Raw genomic sequence first — 10615 nt, forward strand, 5'->3', positions numbered from 1 at the left:
AGCTATCTAAGGATGGTACTATAGAACGCCACCTCAAGGTAGGCCTAGTGGCGCCATCTCTTGGTCAGGCCGGAAACTTATCAATCCACCCTCGTAGTACAGGTTTGGCTAAGATAACACCAAATAAGTTTGTCCACTCTGAAAGTTAGAAGTTCCAGTTTGAGGATGGTATTGTCCAGCTTGAGGATAAGCTGATCCTGATTAAAGATTATTCTTAAACTATAAGATCCGCATAAAAAATTGCTATACTTTAAATAATATAATGCAAATAAATAAAGTCCGATCATAAGTTTAATAGTTTTTTTTATTTTCAACAGATTTGATATGTGTTTAAAATTATACAAGGTTCCATTACAAATTTTGGTTTGAACAGAAATAAGGCCAACGATTCAACACTTTGTGATATCACTTTTGTTCGCTAAGGGGAAAATGGTCCAATTTCATGATGAGCTTGATCATCTAGCTTCTTCATTTCCTTATAATATTCCAAATGAGCCCGGTGCAATCGAAAGTTTCTAGACTTTCCATCATATTCCCGCTTAATTCTTTCAACTTCCTTATTATACTGCGCTTGGAGGCCAACCTTAGGGTCGATCAATTGTTCAATAGGAGCAACTTGGTTATTACGAGCAGGTTGTTTATCTGGTTGTCCGGATTGAGAGCTTAAGCCTGTAAAAATAAATAGAAATTCATGAATTTAGGAGCATTTAATTCGTCTTTCGATGTTTCTTTTTAGTCATATGGACGTCTTTTTGGAACATATTTGCAGGGTGGTTTCAGATCAGGAAGAAAAAACGAAAATCAGGGAAAACTAAGAAGATTTTGTTGCTCAGAGAAAATTAGGTAAAAGTCAGGAAATTGAAAAATGGCTTTTTAAAATGAAAATTTCAGTTTAGAAACTTTTTAAAATCAAAAGATTACCTGAGTCATCACTTTCGGGTATTTTGAAAAATTCCACATAATTTTTAATTGATTTTAATAATTTTTAGGGATTCCAAGGAAGGTTCAAAATCTTTTAAAAGTTTTAAGGAATTTTAAAAGATTTCAAAGAATTTAAAACATTGTTGGATGTTTAAAAAAATTCCAAGGCTTTTTAAATACATTTTAATAATGCAAAGGTATTCCAAAGAATTTGAACATATTTCATGGAATTTTTAATATATTAAAATAATTTGAATGGGTTTCAAAGGATTCATAACATTTTAGTGCACCTTTAAAGTTTTCGAGGAATAATTGAAAACTTTTACAAATGTTAAGGGATTTGCAAACATTATCAAGGATTTCAAATAGTTTAGGGTATATTTAAAAGCTTTTGAGGAAATTTCTTATTGATTTCAATAGTTTTGTGGAATTTCAATAAATTGAATAAATTTGACATTATTTTAATACATTTCAAGAATTTTTCAATAATTAGTATTTAACTTACCGATAGCGATTAGGAAAACTGCACACATCAGAATTTTCGCCCGCATTTTAGTTACAGGAACCACTAATTTTTTTTAACTTTCTGCTTTTTTAAAGGCAAATGATCAGTTTTGAGCAGACTAATCGCTTTTATAAAATAATATGTTCCACTTTTTTTATCATGTTTGAGAGCCCTTGGCCTGCATAACTTTTTTTCTTTTTCTATTTCGAAAACCTGTTTTTTTTTCAAATACAGAACCACAAGAATGCGGATGCGAAGCACATACGAAAGCTCTCATATTTAAAAAAATCACTTTATTTACGCATGAGTCTAGTGGAATTCCACCGAATTGAAATAATGAGGCGCAGAATGATTTGCATAAAACAATATTAAAACACTTATTAACAAAATGTTGTAAATAGATTTTCTTAAGACTTCTATAGTTTTTGACCTAATTTTTCTTTAATTAGCCTTCTGTCAGGAATGTATTGTAAATGCCAATTTAATTAACTAGATACACAGTTTCCGTGTAGAAATTCAAATGGGGAACTAGTTTGGTTCCCGAACATTCGAGCCCACTGAAAGTTGGGGGCTAGTCGGGTCATCTGACTAGCCCCCGACCAGTAGCGTCACGGTAGATTAGTCGGGGTCTAGTCAGGTGACCCGACTTATCCTAGTCGGGGCCTGATCAGGTACTTGTAGGGGTCATATGATAATACATCCCCGTGGAATATTAACCAAACTCCCCAAAATTTGTGGAGCATCCCCTAAAAGTTTGTTAAAATACTTATTATATACGGAAATCTCCATAAATTTTTTTGAAATATTTAAAAGTGATCAAATTTAACCAAGATTTAATGGGGAACATATCCTACACTTAAAAATACATAAATTGATGTAACTAAAATTCCCCAAAATTTGTGGAATATTAATTTAAAAAAAAATTTCAGCTTGAAGGAAGCAATGGAAGAGCTTCGCTCTGAAGGAACCGCCATGTTGGTCATTTCTGTTGATCGAGAGGCGACACGTCGTGCCCTTGCGGATTTTTTTTAAAGCTACCAGTCCAGAACCGCAAGACTCAAATGAAGGTTGTAGCGAAATCTGAACTTTACCGTGCTTAATAGTTTCCTAATAGGATACTGCTCTTCACTGATTGATCAAAAACTTTTTCTCTTTCCAATTTCAACTACATAAAGGATTAGACTTTATGTACTTATGGCAAACCTTTCAGATCAATTTAAAAATAAGCATCTGTACAAATTTAGAGTATACTGGTTCCTTTATAGGGCCCTTTTTATGTTTCTGCAATAGACCTGATGCAGATACGCAGTAGTTTTTCTTTACTTGTACAAAACAAGATTGAAAATAAGAAGAAAAATAAAAACAAGGGAATAAGAATTAGTATGATTCAATTTTTACGCATATTCTGAATTGTAATAGTAAAAATGTATTGAAATGATACACGTTTCAGCGCAGCTTAGAATATAATTTGAAATAAAATAAGAAATAGAATGTGTTTGTTAAAGCCGAAAGAGCTTTAACGAAACGAGTTCACAATTACAAAATTACAGTTGAGGATCCGTTCACCTTTGATTTTAAAAGGTCTGTGCATGAATGCGGAAAAATGCAAAGGGCACGCGACGTAGGTGCGCTCAAACTCTTGAGCAAAGCTCTTTTAACAAAAAAGAATTCACAATCACAAAATTACAGCGGTGGATGTTATAAGTCTTAATTTCAAAAGGATTGTTAAGAATGTGCGAAAATATGAAAACCGAGCGCGTAGCGCGAGGCAAGTACATAATCGAGCGCAAAGCGCGAGATAAGTAGATTGAATTTCAAAAGCTTTTATAATACTTAAAAGAGTTCAAGATATTTTTAAAGATTTTAAGAAATTTTAAGTAATTTTGAAGAATTTTTAAAGAATTTCAGTAGAATTTAAATGAGTTTTAAAATTTTTAAGTAATTTTACAATATAAATAATATTCTTGAATTCTTTAAAGTCTGTTAAATCTCTTGAAATCTTCCTAAATCTTTATAAATCATTTAAAATCGATCAAATGTCTTAAGATATCTTAAAATATTTTTGAATTTATTTCAAATCTTCTTTAATTACATAAAATACTCAATAATAATTTGTGATATTTCTAAAATTATTATATTATAAATATATTATTATAAGCTTCGCAACGCTTTAGGCGTTAGGAATGCGAAACATTGAGCATTCTTCATAAAAATAATGTGTGATCTCGATAATATGTTTATTGTTAATAATAAATATCATTCTATATGTAAAAGCAGAAACACGCATTCAACCCAAATGCTTAATTCTGTTTCATTGTTAACTCTGTGCTTCTCATTTCTGTATTGAAAAATAATAAATTAGAATAATGAGAAATGAACCAGAGTTAGACATTTGAATTATATTATAAGTGATTAGTATTGAAAAAGACTTTAGAATAATACAACACTGAAAAAAATACAAATGCTATCTAATAAATCACATGCTCAATTAATTTAGATTCTAGCTTAGTCATTGTTTAATAAAAGTCAATTTTTTATTTGAATCAAACAAATTGCACTAAAAAAATTATTTGTTTCAATCAATATGGCAAATAGTTTCCATTTCTTCAAATTAAATAAACCTTTTTTTAATTGAAGAAAAGAATTTATTTGATTCAATTATATGAATTCAAATAAAATTTGTTGTTTGACTCAAACAAACTTTTTTCTGAAAGAAAGTAAAAAAGAGTATTATTTTGTATGCTTTTTTCATACATATATATGTTCCGCTGCATAAGTTCACGTAGGAGGGTATTTTTTAGGGAAATGATAAAAAGGCCAAAATATGCAAGTCTCATTTAATTAATTTGGAGCCCTAAATCATGTTTACATTGCCGAAGATGGTGTTCCCACTTTAAAAACGTGTTTGATCACAAGGGGTAGGTCTGTAAGACTTAGGGGTAGTTTTTGGGAAAGCATAATAAATTCATCAGAGAGCAAAAAATAAAAATGAAAAAAATTTCCACTAATCGTTCATCTGATTAGAATAATTTTTTAGTGTGTTTTCGTAGGTGTCGGCGCTGAGTGGACTCACCTGCAATTTTGCGTGAATGAGTATGAAATTCAGTTACTAAATACCGTTATTCAATTTGTAGATTTTTTTCTTTAAGAAAAAGATAATTGGAGATCTCTCTAAATCGAAATTGCTAAACTTTAAATAATTACTGCTGCAATTTTACTGATTAGATAGTAACAAATAAGACGCTAAAGATTTTTACAAAATTAAAAATTCCAGTAATCTGTATGTTTTCTGATTTTGATACAGTCTCCGTAGTTGAGAGCCCTCTAAACCAATTTGTTGGGAATGAATCCCCGCCTGTGTTTACAAACCATAAACCAGGCTGGGAAAATCTTCCGACCTTATTGTTTTAGAGTGGCAATTAGATGACCTTGCTTTATCTCGAATACGATTCTTTTGCGTTTTTGGTACCTGGGGAAGGTAGAGAGGCATCGACTCACACCTGGCGCAGCTGTGATGGAAGGCTTCCCCATCACGCGCCAAGCCTGTGAATGTGACTCACGACGCGTCGCACCTCTCTCTCTCTCTTTCTTCTTCAACGTGGAAAGCGGCCAGCGGTCGCCAACTACGTTTTAAATACGTAAAGAAGGCCCGGTTTTCAAATTTAAACATTTCTGTTACATTAATTTTTGTGATTGCTTTTGATATTGTACTTTTTCTCTATTTTATTTTATCCATTTTAAGCACGGGTTAGAAAACAAACAAGAGCCCTAAGTAGACTTCTCGTATATTTTCTTTTAATCTCATTGTAATTTTAGAACATTATTGGAGCTAGGAGTTTTTTTTCTTCAAATTTGACTATGTAAATTTTTCTTGTATACCTCTAGACTTAACACATAGATTTAATGTCTTAGTCTAGCTTCACATTTAGGGATTTCTTCGAATTTAAAATTCTTTTAAATATTTAATTAAGGAATCTTTCTCTTCTTTTATATTATTTTTCCGTCTTATTCTGGATTAGGTAATTTATAAGCATTTTAATACTTTTGTTTTTCCCTTCACTTCATATTTTAATTACAAACTATGTTAGTTTTTCTTTTCCCTAAAATTTTATTTTAATTTTCCGACACTCGTGTTCCTTTCCGTAAACGGATTACAGAACCGAGCGACGCGCTCAACATTCGCAAAGGTAGGGATGGACGGGGCAGCCGTTACGCCCCTCCATCCACGACACGAGAGGCCGAGAGGACCGTGCCAATCGACGGTCGAACTGCTTCTCGGCCAGCGCGAATAAAAAGGGGTGCGTGCAGGCGAAAGTACGCACTCTTACTCCAGCAACCAGTCGGGTAACCTCAGTCCCCTGAAAGCTACCGGTTACTTTTGTAACATTCTTTTTTTCTGAGTAAATACGAATGCTTTCGAATCAAAAGTAAATTCACAGGTGTTCTTATTCCCAATCACCTTACTCCTCAGTAACCTGAAAACTCCTTATCTTCCTCCAAGTTATCCTGACTCCGCCACCATCTCTCTCTTTCTCTCTCTCTCTCACTCCTTCGCCTTCTTCAGGGGCCGGTAAGCTTCAAAAACATCTCCGTCTTCCCCGACATCTTTCTTTTGAACTTCAGGGGCAACTCTTTTTGGTTAAAGATTAATCTTTTTTGTTTGCAAATTTGGCCAATTTGTTGTAAATGCAAATTCTTCATTAAAAAGGCAAATTTTTAACAAAACCGTTTACACTGAAAATGAAAAAGTTTAATTTTCAGTTTAAAAAAATTAAAGAATTTGCAACCAAATAGTTACTTTTTCATCCAAAAACATAATAGTTTAACAAAATAGTTAAACTTTTAAATAAGTATATAAATTTTCAACAAAAAACTAAAAAATATGATTATTTTAAAACGACAACACCTGAATTGAACCAAAAATGCATTGCAAGCTAATTATTACATTTTCAACCAGAGATAAGTTTTTAACTAAAAAATTGAATCCTCAACGAAACAAATTAATTTGTAAAAGGTAGTTTAACCTTAAAACAAATAGAGAAATGTTTAACAAAAAGATTATTTTTTTTTACAAAAGAATTAAATTTTCAACTAAAATGATGAATCTTCAACCCAAAAAAGATGCATGTTTACTCAATTAGTTTAACATTTAACCAAGTAGTCGAATGTAAACAAAAAATACAAATTTTAAACAAAATACTTAAGTCCTTAACAAAGGATCTTTAACAGAAGATAATTCACAACTACCAAATTAGAGTTGTAGGTGTACATATGCATATATTATCGAGCGCAAAGCTCTGGAACGAACTAAGAAAAATATCTATAAAATTGTTGAGTTTTCAACACTAAAAGGCAAGTTCTGAAAAAATAGTTGAATTTTGAACCAAAAGAAATAAATTTTTATTGCTTTTATGTTCACAAAGAAAATCAAGTTTTAACCCAAAGAGATGAGTTTTTAACCAAGAAAAAATTTTAGTCAAGATAGAAAAAATATTCAACTAAATTGCTGAACATTTTCAACTAAAAATTTTTAAAAACTGTTCCCTTACATTTGAAAAATCAAGTCATTGGTTAAAAAGTCATCTTTTTGGAAAACATTAATCTTATTGGTTAAAAATTAGGCTTTTGAACATAGCATTTTCTTATAAAGAAAAAATAGTTCTCTTAAAATTTAATCTAAAAACAACATAATTCCCTTTCTGATAGATTCAGCGACTTGACATGCAGAACCTGCCTAATGTTAAATGGATTCGATCTCCTTTGAAATATTTTTATACAATACTTCTTTTTGTTAAAAATTGAATTTTAAATTAAAGTGTACTCTTTTTAAGTTAAAAATCTAACTAATTGTTTCAAAATTTATGGATTTTAGAAAAGATTCGCCCCTTTTAGTAGAAAATTAATCTCGTTGTTTGAATATTCATCTCCCTGATTTAGTATTCAACCATTTTTCTGACAATTCCTTTTTTTCAAATTAATTTATTGAAGTGAAAATTTAAATTTCCATTTTTTTGTAAAAAATTTAATGATATTTTTAATTACAATCTGTTTTGGTAGAGAACTCAGCTACTTTTTTTAATTGCAATTTTTTAAGTTGAAAATTCTTTTTTTAACTAAAAACTGAACTATACCATTTTTTGTTGAATATTAAGTTAATAAATGAAAGTTCATCTGCTACAGTTTAACACGAACCTTTTTGATTGAAAATTCAACTCTTTTCTTCAAATTCCTATTTTTTTTTTAATAATTTCTCTAATGGTAAAATCTACTTATATTACTTTTGGTTAAAAAATGATATTTTTCTAAATAAAAATCATATATTTGTTTGAAACTTTCTAGATTTTGTAAAAAATTCGTAATTTTTTGTATAAAAGTAATATTCTTGGTTTAAAATTAATATTTTTCATTAGGAAAAAAAAATTTATCTGTTTTGATACAGTATTTAGAAATTCAGAATTTTGTTGAAAATTCGTCATTTTTAGTAGAAAAATAAACTTCTTAATTGAAATTTCATCCTTTTTTCGAGGACTCTATTATTATGTTAAAAATTCCTTATTTGGTGATAAATTAATTTATTTGAAAGAAACGTCGATTATACCATTCTTCATAGAAAAATCACATTTAAAAAAAATTGATCTTTTTTGTTAAAAATTAAATTTTTTATACCGTCTTTTTAAGGTAGGAAATTAATATTCGCTGTTCAAAATTCATCTTCTTCATTAAAGGATCAATTAATTTTTAGAAAATTCCTTCATAGTTAGTGAAAAATTAATATATGTAAAATAAAATTGAATTTCATCATTTTTGGTGGAGAATTGATATTTTAAATTAAAAATTAATCTTTTTTAGTTGAAAATTCAACTATTTATTTGAAAATGCACATATTTCGATGAAAATTCGTGTTTTTGGTAGGAAATTAATCTTCTTGGTTCAAAATTGATCTTTTTGATTAAGAACAAAACTATTAAGTTGCACATTCCTTTTTTTGTTAAAACTTAAATTCTTTAACTAAAAATTTAACTCTTCCATTTTTGGTAAAAAAATGAAATTTTGAATTACAAATTGATATTATCGTGTAGAAAAATCAATTATTTGTTTCAAACGTCGTCTTTTTTTATATGAAATTAATCTTCTTGGTTGAACATTCATCCGTTTGTTTGAAACTTCAACTGTGTATGATCAAATTCATCTATTTTAATAAATTTCATCTAATTTGTTGAAGATTTAATTGTTTGCTGTTGAATGTTTATTCTTTTGACTAAAAAAGACTTATCATATTTCTGGTTTTATATATTTATATTTTTAATTCAAAATTTATCTTTTTTAGTTGAAAACTGATCTTTTTGATAAGGGTTTAACTATTTTGTTAAATATGGATTGAAAATTAAACTGGACAATTTCAGGATGAAAAATTATATTTTTAATTAAAAACTAATTTTTCATTTAAAAATTCGTTTTTTTGGTGTAAAAAATTCCACTAATTTTCAACGAGTTTCAAACATTTTCGTAACGTTTCGTAGGAAAAAATAATATTTTATACATTTTTGTAGATATACACATTAAAGTGGAAAAAATTATATAATTCTCCGACCAGTTGTTTGCTCTTGTATTGTAAAATTAATTCCTAACCTCAAATTCCCAAAAAAATTTCACATTTTACACCAGCAATGGACTTTGTTAGCAAAAATTGTAACGAATTCCATGCTTCAAATGAATATTACCTAATGTTAATGTTTATATTAATAACAAATAATAACTTAAACATTAACTTGTAATTAAAAATATACTAAACCTACCGATAGAAATCTCAGAGTATATGCTAAAGATTCTCAAAGCTCCGAGCAGCTCTGAGAAATTCTGCGCAGGCACCCAGTGGGCACAAAATTTGGCGACGTCTTTACGACATTGTTACGACATCTTTATGACAACTTTACGACATCCTATGTCCATATCGTGTCGATGTCTTTACGATGTCGTAAAGACATCGTCAGATCATGCGAATTATTTACGATATCGTAAAGACAGCGAAACGACATGGACATAGGATGTCGTAAAGTTGTCGTAAAGATATCGTTACGACATCGTAAAGACGTCGCCACATTTTGTTCCCACTGGGCAATGAGGTAGATATATTTAATGGTCCAGATATCTCGTTTAAATGCATTGAAGACTTTAAAATGTCCTTTCCGAAATTGCAATAAAAATAGGATCAAAAATAACCAACAGAGAGGCTTAAATTGAAGTAAGAATTCGATCATAAAGAACAAGTAGAGGCCCTGTATTGCGGCGGTACGGGTGGCAAGGTGGTGGTAAAGCAAAAGCGTTGATTCGTATTATCGACTTTGAATTTCGATTCGATTATTATGTCCGACACTGATCCAAAAATACTTGCGCATGTTTGAACTGTGCGGCGCTCATTGGCTCTAGTTCGCGCACGTATTTAAAAATCAAGTACAGACGGGCACCGTGGCCAATGGGCGTCACTTAAACCCAAGCAACGGCAGATTAAGGCAGCTCCGTTGGATGTAAGCCACTATCGGGTAATTGAGGAGTTCTGGACAAGAAGGCGACAGGCGCTCGAGAACGAGTAAAAGTACTGTCCAGGCTGTGACGTCAGGTATCAAAAGTGAAATTCGATATTTGAAAAAAACCAAAAATATAGTTAGATAGCTCTTGAAAAATGAACCTGAGTCTCTATTTACAGTTTTTCTCTCGGGCTGCAAATTTCCCAGTAAATAAATAAAAACTGACTTTTTTTAAATTGAAAAAACCATGTTTTTTCGCATTCAACTCGCCGTAAGTAATTCGTTTAATAACTAATTAACAAATGTCTTTTTAAGTTTTATTCGTGACACTCTAGCGGAGGCTATAGTGTCCAAAAATGGTCAAAAGTTAATTTCTAATGTTTTCTTTTTTAATCAGAATTAAAAACCACGTTTTTAGATTTTCACATTAAAAAAGTGAGCGCGGAAGCTTAAGCTACGACACACTTCAAGCGAACGAATTTTCTGTCAAAGTATTGGCCAACTTTTTGGAAAATCTCAATTCGATTAGATTTTTAGTTCCATAATTAGAGCGAGTTTATTACGAGCTCGCGACGCGACACCACAGGATTTTTCAGGGGATGCCGCCTGAAGCCTGAAATATCCTCCTTTCCCGTCCTTTATTTTGTCCACTCGCTCGCACTAG

This window comes from Belonocnema kinseyi, chromosome 4, assembly GCF_010883055.1.
Source record: "Belonocnema kinseyi isolate 2016_QV_RU_SX_M_011 chromosome 4, B_treatae_v1, whole genome shotgun sequence".
Taxonomy (NCBI): Eukaryota; Metazoa; Arthropoda; class Insecta; order Hymenoptera; family Cynipidae; genus Belonocnema; species Belonocnema kinseyi.